Source organism: Podarcis erhardii (assembly GCF_964252035.2).
Source record: "Podarcis erhardii genome assembly, chromosome: 5".
NCBI classification, from domain to species: Eukaryota; Metazoa; Chordata; class Lepidosauria; order Squamata; family Lacertidae; genus Podarcis; species Podarcis erhardii.
This window is the reverse complement of record NC_138509.1, coordinates 27,866,836-27,878,649: the sequence shown is the minus strand read 5'-3', so window position 1 is coordinate 27,878,649 and position 11,814 is coordinate 27,866,836. Positions and strand designations below refer to the sequence as shown.

Genomic DNA, 11,814 nt, shown 5'->3' with positions numbered 1-11,814 from the left:
GCCTCTCCAAACACTGGGGTATTCTGTTAAAGAGATCTGGGGGGAATGGCCATGTCCGTGTGCCCAGGGGGGCCAGAGCCGAAGGCACTCCCCCAGAAGGAGGTCCCTGCGATGTAGGTCTTAGGAATCCCCTGGATTGACCACGTGTCACTTCCGGCGGCTGGATAAATATAATAGCAGCAGCATTGTAGATGTATTTCAAGCACTGGGTTTTGTACATATTTCTTGAACATATATAATTGTTATATAATTGCTCTTGCTCAATTATATCACAAATTACATTTGTGAATGAAAAGATACCTAACTTGATCTAGTTCCAATTGTCATGATGTCCACCAACCAAAAGTACTGGGTCTTTGAAGACCTCTAGCTCCCCAACTCCCCCCCCCCCCCGCTCGCTCTCTGAAGGGAATGACGCCATTGAACTCTGGTTCTGTTGATTATTTTTAATCAAATGACACCTCCCTTGTCTATCAAAAGCTGCCCATGGAATTATATATGTACCCAATACTGACATCTTCAACAACAACAAAATCCTGTCTAGTCTTCAGGGTTGTTCTACAGTGGAAGTCAGTTTAGGGGCAGAATACAACAAAAACGTGTTTTAACAACAGGAACAACAACGTAGAACAAGATGCCACACATTACTAAGACTGATGCTTGTGGTTATTTACTTCCAGAATTAGCCTGTAGGTATATGTATTTGAAACTTAGCAAAGGAACACTACACACAGGTTTTATACTAGTTTAACAATAATAGCTTCCCATAATCCAGGGTTCACCAACCACTTGTGGGCATATTTGCAAAAGGGAGAGATTGTCATGAGAAGCACACACCACAACGAAGCACACATTGAAACCTCTTCTATTGGCTATAACAGAATGCTACTTTCAAGCCTAATTTCAGTGGGGAAAGCAGAATGGACCCTGTGGGCACCATGGAAAGCCACCATAGACACATTTGGACCCACAGGCACCATGCTGCTGACCCCTGCCACAAATAATCCTGGTATCCTAGTTTGTTTCCCTAGCACCCCTCAGAGTTTTCTAGATCTTCTGGCAGAACTACAGGCCATAGAGCTCCCTCTGGAGACCAGACTCCTCCAGCATATCAACCATCCTGTGCAGTTTTGGGCAATAGCTGGGAAATTAGAAAATTGGCTTGGACTAGCTCTTCCTTTTTCTTTACACTAATTCAGAAAGCCAGAGAGTGAAAGGAACAGTGGACGGCTAATTTGCTTAAAGCCTGCTGTTCTGCAATATCCCCTTTCAAGCAAAAGCTGGGAAATAGCATCTGACATCCAGAAGCAGCTTATATCAATTGAGATTGGTAAGAGCAAAATGTGCGAAAATAACAAACCATGTAAAATCAAACACAATTGAATCCCTGCTTCCAACCCCATCTCCTGCTTCCAACCAGCCAAGGAAGGCAAATTTTGGATAGTTAATTCTTTATTGACAAATGCACACACTTACAGCTGCTCCTAAGCTGCAACCAAAGCACACACACACTCCTAGAGGTCTCTTTGTTGTTGTTTAGTCGTTTAGTCATGTCCGACTCTTCGTGACCCCATGGACCAGAGCACACCAGGCACTCCTGTCTTCCACTGCCTCCCGCAGTTTGGTCAAACTCATGTTCGTAGCTTCGAGAACACTGTCCAACCATCTCATCCTCTGTCGTCCCCTTCTCCTTGTGCCCTCCATCTTTCCCAACATCAAGGTCTTTTCCAGGGAGTCTTCTCTTCTCATGAGGTAGCCAAAGTATTGGAGCCTCAGCTTCAGGATCTGTCCTTCCAGTGAGCACTCAGTGAGCACCATTTCCTTAAGAATGGATAGGTTTGATCTTCTTGCAGATTATAAAAAATTGGCCACCACTAAATTAGATTTGAAATTTGATGATAAGTGAGACTAAAGAAAATATAAAACTTTTTGGAAGAAGTGCTAGATTATATTTGAATGTGTGGACATGAGATTGTAAACAAGTTGATAATTTGTTTGGAAAAAACTTTTAACGATGTAAATGGGAGCGGGAGACGCGAGGGAGTCCAAAGAAGTCATGAAATTATGTCTGTGATAGAAGTAAGATTGTTTATTATTTGTGCATTTATATTTAAAAACTTTAATAAATATTTATAAAAAAAAAAAAAAAAGGTTTGATCTTCTTGCAGTCCATGGGACTCTCAAGAGTCTCCTCCAGCACCATAATTCAAAAGCATCAGTTCTTCGGTGATCAGCCTTCTGAGTCCAGCTCTCACTTCCATACATCACTACTGGGAAAACCATAGCTTTAACTATATGGACCTTTGTTGGCAAGGTGATATCTCTGCTTTTTAAGATGTTGTCTAGGTTTGTCATTGCTTTTCTCCAAAAAAGCAGGCCTCTTTTAATTTTGTGACTGCTGTCACCATCTGCAGTGATCATGGAGCCCAAGAAAGTAAAATCTCTCACTGCCTCCATTTCTTCCCCTTCTATTTGCCAGGAGGTGATGGGACCAGTGGCCATGATCTTAGTGATCCATGAAGGAGAGAGTTCTCTTAGCTGGCCTTAACTCTTCCAGGTTCATGCCCCATGGAGCAGCTGGAGCAACAGTGGCACAATGCCCCCCTCTCTGGCTTACGTACCCTCATCTGTCTGAGAGCACACATGCAACCTGAGACTTCTCCTGCTTAGAAAAAGTTGCTGCTCTTCCCTCTTCAAGCCCCTCCCAAATCTAGGAGACAGTGGGACAGGGGATGGCAAGGTTTCAGTCAGCCCACCACTCACCTGAACAGTCTCTTCCCCCACTTCTAACCTGTCTTGTGCTCCCACCTTTGTCTCTGACTGCTCCGACCCTTCCTCTCCGCCCCCCATCCGGGCTCCTGTCATTAATAAGTTGCCATTGCACTGTCCCAAATTATCAGGCTTCTAGCTGAGAAGATGATTCCCACAGACTGATGCAACAATAGCATTCTTTGGGCTTTTAAGAAAAACTTTTCTATTGAAAGCATCCAAAATCAAAAGAGAGTTCTGTCTGGAAAATGTTCACAAGAAGCCCTGTCTCTTCAAAGAGATGCTTTTGCATGCTTAAGTACATGTAACATCTAACAACAACAACAACAACAACAACAACACACCACCAGCTCATCTTAAACATAAAAATGATCTATAAATTCTGACTTAAACCTATGTATTTACCGTATATAAGCAGTCCATATGTCCAAACAGATATCCAAACAAAACTGGTACATCTTCAAACATAGAAAAGGCAGTGAAAACTTCAGACCACCAAGTGGTGGATGATGTGATTTTTATCCTCCCAGCCTTTGAAGTATTTTTTGCAACCATAAGGGCTTAATAGGATCCACCTTTGTTGTCCATCTGTTAATCCCTCCATTGCAGGAATACAATTTAAAAATGTGTGAGCATCTGCAAATATCGAGAGTTTTCCAAAACAAAGATAATATGAAAAATAATTTCTGACCAGAAGGAAAATGCAGCATAAGGAACACCCACATCAAATCCTTCAAAGAGGCATTATCAGCAGTACATCATAGAACTGTAGAGTTCGAAGGGACCGTGAGGGTCATCTAGTCCAGCCCCCTGCAATGTAGGAATATGTGCCAGCACCTATCTGATCTAGTCAATTCCTTCCTATAGAGGTGCTTATGTAACTAACTGCATGTTGCATTGATTGTGGGACTTGCAGCCACATCACAGGATTTTTTTTCAAAGATGCAATTGTAGATATAGGGGTGGGGCAGAGATTTCCACAGGGACCATAGTGTGGAGAGAGGGGAGGCTGGACCCTTATCTCTGTGTCTAATTGTTGACATGCTGCAATCAGCCTTATGGTAGGGTTGCCGTATTTCAAACAGTGAAAATCCGGACAGAAAAGAGTTGTTGAGCTTTTTTTTATGGAAAAGTGGCAAAAACGGCACTGCCAAGATGGTATGTCCAGGAAATTCCAGACATATGGCAAGCCTACCTTATGGGCAAAAGCTACTGCTGGCATGCCACCTCTGGCCAGCTAGTCCAATGGGGAAGTGGTGCAACCCTATACATCCTCCTGTTCTATTGAGTACAATGGGGCTTCCTCCCAGGTACAGTGGTACCTCCGGTTACGAACTTACCATAATTTGTTCCGAAGGTCCGTTCTTAACCTGAAACCATTCTTAACATGAGGCGTGCTTTCGCTAATGGGGCCTCCCACTGCCGCCGTGCAACGTGACTTCCGCTTGCATCCTGGGGCAAACTTTGCAACAAGGAGCATCTACTTCCAGGTTAGCTCGTTACCCGAAAAGTTTGTAAGGAGGACAGTACATAACCCAAGGTTCCACTGTAAATGGGTTCAGGGTTGCAGCCTACAAATATAAGGAGGGAATTTGAAAATCACTTGCAGAAGCCATATTTTCAGGGTGAAATACTATACTATGCACTGCAGCGACGACAAAACCACAATATTGTAACAGTGCAGGAAAAGCATGACATCTTAGAGCACCTTCAGATTTATATTTTGAATTCCTGCTGTTAAACAGTCTAAAGCACTAGATGAATTTGGATGGAGGAGGAGGAGGAGAGTTACATCTCCATCTGCATCCACTGGCTACTAAGGGCTTCTCCAGATGACCTCTTTATTGAGCACACATCCTGATTTCCTTACGCAGAAGTTAGATTAAAGCTTTTCTTTATGAATCATTTGTTCCGATTTGTTTGTGTGGAGGCTCTATGACAGTGAGTATTCATCATGTATTCATCCTCATTTGCTTGCAGGGTATTTATACATCATCACATTAATCTTGTTCGTTCCACACTTCTCAATGCATTTCCCCATCACTTTCCTAAACGCAAAAAGTCCATTTGTTTTGTAAAGTTGATTTATTGTGCTGCAATTTCAGGGCACTTTAAATCCACCTTAATGGTGAGAGCCTAAATTTCCCAGTTTGTGCTTGAATCCCTCTAACTAAACACTGACAGTCTGCAGGCACCCTAAGAAAGGGAGTTTAGTATTCTGGGGAGATGTGGATAATTACTGATCTGCGTACATAATTCCATGTCACTGCTGCTAATCTTATGTTTAACCTACACCAATAAAAAAAACCAGCATTTGCTACTGGCAACTCAATAACAAAAAGCCCCTATCATTTGCCAGCTCAACCCTACTGTTTGTCAAACCTATTGGGGGGGGGATGGTGTCATTTACAGCACTTTTCATTTTGTGTTGCCCTAAACACTAGCAGCTGGATTGAGATTGCTTTTTCATAGTTCACAAGGGACATTTACAGCTGTCGGATCTAAGCAAGTCTTAACAACCATTTCTCAAAGCAAGATTTATTTGAGGGCTAGCATCTGGTGACAAACGCTGGCAGAATAGAAATATACCTTGTACACTGGGTGCCTTGACCTCCTCCCAGTTTATTAATGTTCATCTCTTCTCATAACTCAAAACTATAGCTCTAGCCAGTGCAGAATGCTTCCCATTGTGGACATACAGAGAAATTTGTACTCTCTTCCTTGGCCTCTTCACGTGACAAAAATGCTTTCATTAAGAAGGAACACACCTGTTTTCAACAAATACATGAAATATTTTAATTTTTCTCCTCATAAAAATGGTATTGGACCAACTAGCTTAAACCGTTGCAAGATCTCGTTTAGACAGAGCCCGTGCATAGAGCGATGGATTTGGAAATGCAAAAGAAAGAAAGCCTTATTATGTCTCTGTGGGTTGTCAGAGAATTCTATTGGAAATGGAAATGAGAGTGTAAATTGCTTCAATTTGCATGTTTGTCTGAGGTCAGGAATGGAAATTATGCAAGAGAATATGAGAGGTATCGCTATCATTGTTTTTCAGTCTGCAACTGTTATATAAATAATTACACTGTTTTCTGAATTGGTTTTGACATTGGCATGCACTGAAATTAACCACATAATTAATTACATTAGTTCCGTGGATAGCAAGACAAATAACGTAGGTGTTAACAGAAACTGAAATGTGGAAGAATGGAAACCGTGCGACAAACACAAGATGGAGTGGAAATTGCTGCTGCCTTTCACCTGTCCACCTGACTGGGGTGGCAGTGGCGTAGCGTGGGGGGTGCAGGGGGGGCCGGCCGCACCGGGCGCAACATCTGGGGGTTAGGGTTAGGGGGGCAAATCCACGGGTTAGGGGGCGCAAATCCATGGGTTAGGGGGCGCAAATTACTTGCCTTGCCCCGGGTGCTGACAACCCACGCTACGCCGCTGTGGGGTGGTGTTCGTAGAATGAGGAGGCAGAAGTGAAGAGTACAGGAAATGAGACCTTGTTTACATTGCTGTCCACTATGGCAGGAAGCAGCTAGGAGGATTACACAAAAGGACAATGTTTCAGATTTCGCAATTTGGATTTTTCTGATAAAATTTGGCCTTTAATTCTGAAATGCAGGATTGAAATTTAAACCCAAGTTCAAACTGTGATATTCAATTGTTTTGAGGCAGTGTGTGTGTGTGTCACTTTTTAAAGAAAAGCTTTCCTTATTTTTCATTGGTTTTTAAACAAATACAATATTTTCCTAATTAGCTGATGGATGAAAGTTAGTTGCTTGTCAAGTGCACATATTGGCAACTATCCCATCTGCTGCTCTAGGCAAGATGAACAGCATCAGATATAACCAAGGAAGGAAAGTGATCAGTCAGACACGCATCTTCTTCCCAAAGGAAGGCAGGCGTGGGGCAGGAAAGCACTAAGTCTGTGCGGACAACCAAAGTAAGGGAAGCCTCAGGGTTCTGTCCTTCAAAAGGGGCCTGGTTTGCATTAAGACACTCATTACATGCATTCTCACCTTCAATGTTACTGCTATACACAATGCACTTGGGCTTCATCGCTGTGACTGTTAAATGTGCATGAGTGCAACTGATTTCAGTAAAACATCTGACCTTAACAGGGAATGCTATACCTTTGTTTTCCTCACTTACTCCTCTTTAGGCACAAGCTAAAGCTACCTCTAGGTAATAACACCAAATAGGTTAGTGAGTCTATCAGAATATTTATTTCGTGTGGAACAAAGGGCTTTCATCTTACATTTGAGAGCCGTGGCAGTGCTCCTTCTTCCTGCGATCCTGGGATAATACAAGATGCCACAGGGCATATAGAAAGAGTCCGCACCGCAGATCTTCCCCATGCTAACTTCATCCCTCAGAAACTTGAAGTGGCATTGGCAGTATGAATTTGTCCAACGTGCCCCACGGATTCTAGTGCCATCATGATGATGCCAACGTAATATGACATTCAAAGATCACCTCTTAACTTAAACTGCAAGGGCTGAATTAGTGTTGATGCACTTTATTGTTTAATGTATCTGGCTGGTTTTTATTTTAGTTCTGACTGATAAATGTACATCCTCTAAATGAAGTTATACATTAAAATAGCAAATGCTTTCATTTTTAACATTTGTGGAAATATGGTACACGAACGTGCTATTCCACACTTATTCTTAAATCTTGATACATCAAATGTTTTAAAATGCCTCCTCTCTCTTTATTTCCAGGTTGATCTTTCTTGTTTGATAAGCAGCCTCCTATGTCTTTTCTACTGGACCCTGAAAAAATGGTGGGATGTCAGGAAGAGTAATGCCTTAATTTATGGACCATTAATATTTATTGTGTGCCAGTCGCTGGCATTTTGAACACGGCAGCTGTAAAGAAGTTAATAAAAGTGGAGGGGTGGGAAGCTATATATTTAACAGAGCTGTGTAAAATAAATTTATAGTGAATAATTCATTTGATGAATTTATCACTTTCTACTGTTGACAAAATATCTGGATGGCAGTGCCCAGATCGGTGGATTTTATTATACAGGATCTGCAAAGTAAAGTACTACAAATAATTTCTCTTTCATGTTGCTATTCAAGCAGATTCTGCCTTCCCCAACTATTTGTAACACATGAGCCATCCGCTCCTCAGACAAAGGGCAAAACAGAGGAATAAAATTATGATAAACTCCATCTTCTAGCTGGTCATTAAATCTTGCAATGGAATAAACTTATAATTAAGCAGTCCAGCATTAAGCAGCAAAAATACAAGGCAGAGAGATACTGCTATAGTAACCAGGTTACTCCTGGTTGGGAATGAAACCAGAAGGGAGGACATCAGATATCTCACCCCTCACAGCCATACCTCCCTCTCCCTATCACACTTCAGATTGTGGCATCCAAAGTCTTCTCCCCAATCTCTTCAATTCCTCCTCTCTGCCGAAAAAGCCTGCACCGAAACTCACACTGCCAAAAATCTAGAATCAAACACCACAAAACCAGAGAGCTTTTAAAAAGAAATAAATCCAGATTGTGAACACAAGGACAAAAATTATTTATTTATAAAAGCATTTATATATTGCTGCATCGTGTGTGTATGCATATGCGTGTCTACAGTGCTTTTTTTCTTTAAAAAAATGTTTAGGGGTACTCTCATTTTGCTACTCCTATTGAAATACTGCCCCTCAATGAGGCCAAACTTAGATTCACAAAATGTTTAGGGGTATGCGTCCCCCCAGAAAAAAGCACTGTGTGTTTGTGTGTGTTTACAACAATATAAACACATTATCTAGTCTGCCCACCTGAAAGAGGCTACTCTCAGTCATTCTCTCCCCATGGACCTGGCTCTAAGCAATCCATCGAGTGTACACCATCTCTTCCCTTCTTCACAGTGGGACAAGGATCCCACTCTCTTGCCAAGAAAAATAGGACAGCCCTGATCTTCCCTTTAATGGCATCTCCTTTGGGCCCCACCTGCAACAGACCCTGAAAATCCCTATCCCAGAAGTGGAAGGATGATCGACTCTGACTTCCCCCACCCTATGTGCTTCTGAGTAGACCAATGTTCTACTCAGATGTAAACCCACTAAAATCAATGAGTTGAATCTGCTTTATAAGATTTCTGAAAGGCTTCAGTAAAACTTTCAGATGACTGCGCAAATGAAAACAAGAGTGTGATACCAGAATGAATAAATTATCCCCTACGGAAAACTAAAGTGCACCTTATGCTCAACAGCAGTCAGTCACAGGCTTTCAACTTAGAAAATTAGAAAAATTAAATGATTAAATCAAAAGATAAAGCGTGACCACATGCTGAAGGATACAGTTAGAAGAAATGCAAATATTGAATACCACACCCAGTTGTGTTTGTCTTTTTTAGGATTCCAAAGCATGTTTCCCCATAGCAGAGGGAGTTATGAAACGCTGGGGCTGAGGGATTTTTCAATCCAGGTGAAAAGCTGCAATTTAGTTTGCCTGGATTTCCATATGTTGACAGGTATGTACTGACAATTACACAAAGCGAATAACAGAATATGTGTCAAGATGTTCTAAAAATCCCCCAAATACTAATGAAAGCCTGCTTTGCATGTATTTACAAATAGACTTTTAATCATACTCCTAAGTACACAGAGAAAAACATGTGTTGTAGAGAATGGCAGGCCTGATGCTATACCTATGGGATCATGAATCTCAAAGAAAGTAACAAACTCAGTAGCGTGAGCAGCTGTCATTTAGCTTTTCTAGTCATTTAACTAGGCAATGAATGCAGGATTGCTGATGTGAGTTGCATTTTTAAAGGCAGATGCAATGCACTTTGAGTCTGTTACAACCTGGATGGTTGTTACATTGATCGTTAAAATGACTCTCCCGAATAGTTTCTCCCCAAAAGAGCCTGTTTGCTCCACCTTCAAAGGGACCTGCTTCAGAAATCCCTTTAAAAAATAATAATCAAGGTACATTACAATATGCAAAGAACATTTCTATAAAACAACCTAACCCAGGAGGTAGGTCTATGCTTGTCCTGTCCAGTCTTTAGATATCTATGCACTAGAGCCCCTTTGCTTACATACGGTTGCCATATTTCAAAAAGTGAAAATCCGGACACAAAAGTTGTTGACTTTTTTGGGGAAAGTTGGTGAGCTTTTTGAAAAACAACAACAACAACGTGAGCTATTTTTAATTTTATTTAATTTCCGCAGGGCCTGTAAGACAGAGTTGTTCCACCTGGCCTTTGGCTTGGAGCCAATTTGATTCCCTCCCCCTCTTTCTTTTCTCTTATTCCTTTCTCCTCCTGTGATGAGACTGCATTTTAATATTTTAATCTTTCAATATTTTAATGTTGTATTTTAATCTTGTTTTTAAGTTGTATTCATTCAACTTGTTTTTATTATTGCTTGTTAGCCGCCCTGAGCCTGGCCTTGCTGGGGAGGGCGGGGTATAAATAAGAATTATTATTATTATTATTATTATTATTATTATTATTATTATTGAAAATCTACAATTCTGACATGAGCTGCCATATGTCCAGAGTTTCCCAGACATTTGAGCAATCTCTGCCTGGACACTGAATACCAGCTATGTCTGGGAAATTCTGAACGAACGGCAACCCTAGCTTACAAAAGGGAGTTGGATAGATTGGATGGGAAAACTTGTTCTATTTATCAACTAAGTTTTTGAAGGGTTTTTTTTAGTTTATCAGGTCTGTATGCACATTTTTAAGCATACTTTGATGGAGAAGAGCTACTGCCTGGCATGCAGAAGGTCCCCAACTCTCCAGGTCGGGGTCAGAATGCTCCCTGTCCAAAACCCTACACAGCTACCACCAAACAGTGTAGACAATACTGAACTAAATGAGCCCCTGTTCCAACTCTACCTGAACAACTATGGAAAGGTAGTGTAGTTCTTAATTAAAGCTATGCATATTTTCAGTTCTATAAGAATTCAATTGGCACATTTCTTCCCTTTAATATTTGAAGAAAAGTTATAGATTCCATATACACTTTAGATACTGAACTGGAACTATGTCTACAGGTATACCTAGCTCAGTTCACTGACGCAAATGTGAAAAATGCAGGAAAGTGTGACTGGCAGTTCAGAAAAACCAAAAATTCTGAGAAATGTAAAAAGCAAACAAAACTGTGACTGGTGTTTCAGGGAAACGGACAATTCAGAAAAAGGTGAAAACAGGAAACAACTGTGACTGGAGGGTCAGGAATACCCAAAATTCCACAAAATGGGGGAAAGGCACAAAACTATTATCAGTGGATTGGGAAGACTGAAAATTCAAAGAACATCTGAGAAGCAAACAAATGGAAATGGAAAATTCCAAAATATGTGAAAAATGAACAAAATGGTGACTGGTGGGGTAAGAAAAAGGGAAATTCCAAAAGAAAGAAAGAAAGAGAGAAAGAAAGAAAGAGAGAAAGAAAGAAAGAGAGAAAACCCTTGACCTGCAGGTCACAAAAACTGAAAATTCTGGCAAAACTGAGAGCAAACCAAACCATGACCAGAGGATCAGGAAAATGGAAAATTCCTGAAAACTGAAAAGTGAGGTCAGGAAACCTCTCTCCCATTAACCCAGACTATTGATGATACTGACTGGGCTGAAGGATGTTGGAGTTCAGCAACATCTAGAGGGCTAAGCATCTCCTATTGCTGATGTACATCTTTAGAAACTAGTACAAGAAAATGTCTTTGTGCTGGCAAAGGGGATCAGAGTTTTATTGAGCCTCTGATGCGTCTGATGGATACATAGCTCACATATTCAGAGGCTGCGTTTTGCTGGATGGGTTAAAATTCTGCAAGGTTGAGCTACCTATTCATTTGTCTGTAGATTTTTGCTTACAAAAAAACAGTGCCTTAACATTTTTTGGATATTCACAATGAGATGTGGACTAAGGTACCAACTCCTCCTACATACTCATCAATCCCCAGAAAACTTCTGCTAACAGCCATTGCTACTCGATTGATGACCTTGAGGGAAATTGCTGCAATTTATCTTAAGGCTATTTTCTATGAAGCAAAAGTTGTTAAGGCTAAGATCTTGCTACAG

At 41.1% G+C, this 11,814-nt stretch overlaps 1 long non-coding RNA gene across 1 annotated transcript; it reads left to right on the top strand.

Moving 5' to 3' along the window:
* The first annotated feature begins 6,424 nt into the window (after positions 1–6,424).
* Positions 6,425–10,787, top strand: LOC309342504. Its single transcript, XR_014156868.1, has 3 exons — positions 6,425–7,561; positions 9,142–9,258; positions 10,454–10,787. It is a non-coding gene; the product is annotated as an uncharacterized lncRNA (long non-coding RNA).
* Positions 10,788–11,814: the final 1,027 nt, after the last annotated feature.